Source organism: Haliaeetus leucocephalus, unplaced genomic scaffold, assembly GCF_000737465.1.
Source record: "Haliaeetus leucocephalus isolate CR32 unplaced genomic scaffold, Haliaeetus_leucocephalus-4.0 Scaffold702, whole genome shotgun sequence".
NCBI classification, from domain to species: domain Eukaryota; kingdom Metazoa; phylum Chordata; class Aves; order Accipitriformes; family Accipitridae; genus Haliaeetus; species Haliaeetus leucocephalus.
Genome location: NW_010973138.1, coordinates 4,493,384 through 4,495,704, shown reverse-complemented (window position 1 = coordinate 4,495,704; position 2,321 = coordinate 4,493,384).

The following is a 2,321-nucleotide window of genomic DNA, read 5'->3' as shown; positions in this document are numbered from 1 at the left end:
CGGTGCCGGCGCGGGGGGCCGCGCAAGTCCCGCCCGCGGAGACGGGGGCCTCCGCCGGCGGCGGGGAGGTTAAAGAGCGTGGCCTTTCCCTCGACAACGCCGGGCCGGGCCCTTTCTGGTGTAATAGGATAATTACAGAGGGGCGGGCGAGCTTAAGCAAACACACTCGCCGGCCGGCCAGGCCTCTCCCGGGGATTAATATTAAGGGCCGGGGCATTGTGTTTTGCAAACGGGCGATCCCGTTCCCCTCGGCGCCCTCCCCGTGTCCGCGGTTGCGGAGCCGCCTCTCGCCGGGCTGTGCCGGCCGCTCTGCCCGGTCCCTCCTTTTCTTCGCACCCAGGGTTTTCTCCCGGCCGCTTGAATCGCCGGCGGCAGCCCGGCTCCCCCCGCACGGCCGGGAGGGTGCTGGAGCCACGCGTGTCGGTGCGCAGCCGGCCCGCGGGACGGCTATCTGCAAGGGGCGTTGGGTAGGGCCGGTCCCCCGTGGGAGTGGGTGCGTGCACGTGCGCGCGTGTGTCCCCACGCCTGTGCCCCTCGCAGCAGCGCGGCGGGACCCTCGGAGGGCGAAGCGGGGCCGCGTCAAAGCCAGGCCGGGCACGGCGCCGTCCTGGCCGGGACGGGGCTAGTCCTGATGCTGGCGGGGAGGGGGGACCCGGGCATCGCTCTGGTTCTAGCGGCCGCTGTGACAACCTCTGCGAAGGTGGCTCCGGGCCTTGCGGTTACAGCCCCGTGAGCGACCGCGTCGCCCGGCTCTGCCCACGCCGCGGTGAGCGGGGCCGCCGCCGGGTCTCCGCCGCCCGGAGGGAGGGGGGTCCGGCAAAGCCCGGACCCTCGGGGACTTTCTTCACCCTCCCCCGGAGAGCCGCTTCGGCTGCTCCGGGGTTCAGCCCTGGTCCTCGGCGGCCCGCCGGGCAGCGGAGAGTCACGTCGGGGGCTGATGAGCAGCGGCTGCCGGTACGGCACCGGCGGGGAGGTCTGCGGGGCAGCGGGACCCCTCGGCAGCGCCCGCCGCCTCCGCCGGTGCTCGGCCCCGCGCTTCCCCTCTCCCCGCAGGCAGCAGTGCCAGGGTCCGTGTATAAATAAGTATCTGTGCGTGTGCGTCTGTAAACGGACTTATGCGCGTACATGTATATGTACATACATACGCACGCGTGTAATGTATATGCAAAACGTATATAATGTGTATATACTGTACAAACGTGTGCTATATATACGTATGCGTGTGTATATATGGTACGCCCATATGTATGTATGTGTATGCAGGTACATTTTGCCCCTTTTACCCAGCTCCAAAACAACGGGGGAAAGTGCTCGGGTGACTTAATGGCGGTGCAGTGGGGCTGCTGAAGGAGGGCCCGCGCGGGTCGCGGCCCCACGCATGCCCGTGCCCCGGCCCCCCCGGCAGCGGGTGCCGGGTGGGGGTACGAGGGCCCCCCGCCGGCGCCGCGGGGTCACGGCCGCTGCACCAAGCGCGTACGTGAGGGACGGCAGGTTACGGGTCAAGGGGGCCGCGGGTCTCCGCCGGCGCTCCGCGGCTGCTTAGGGAGGTCGGGGGGAGCGGGCTCGGGCTGCCACAGCAAACGGCCTCCGCCCCCGGCTCCCCCCGCCCCGGCCTCCCGTCCCATCGCAAGTGCTAATTGCGGCTCTTTTCTGGCTCCTCTGTATTTGGGTCCCTCGGAGGGCGCTGCGCGGGAGGACACGTCACGGATACATTATCCCCTCCCCTCTTGAGGCTCTCCTGGCTTTCTGCAGCCTTTGCTAAAGAATTAACGGAGGGGTCCACTTCAGAGCTCCTTCTGCCCCGGAAAAAAAAAAATAATAGGAAGAAAAAAAAAAAGAAAAAGGGAAAGAAAAAAAAAAGGGGAGATATCGGTGCTTTCAGGCGAGGAGCGTGCCGGCTAGGATTTCTGAGAGGAGGGAAATTTTACCTTCGAGCCTTGCCGTATGGTGAGGATCGCCGCTCCTTGCGGGAGGTGAAGGTAGCAAACCCTCCCTTTAGCCTTTGAAAGGCATGTCTATGCGAAAGAGCCACCGCTTTGCTCTTTAAATACGTGACAAATAAAAAAAAAAAAGAAAGAAAGAAAGAAAGAAACAATTCCTGATATTGCAAATTCTTTTTCTTTAAAAGGAGGGAAAAAAAAAAACAACCAATAAATAAATCCAACAAAATCAATCCCGCGCCTTTGCCAGCGCTCGGACTTGTTTGGAAAGAGACAACGCTGAAGTGGCACTGGTCCCGAGGAAAACGGATCCTTTAATTTGACTCCGCATGAGAACCACATTTGGAGCTGGGCGCAGCGGCCGGAGCGGCGGGAGCAGCC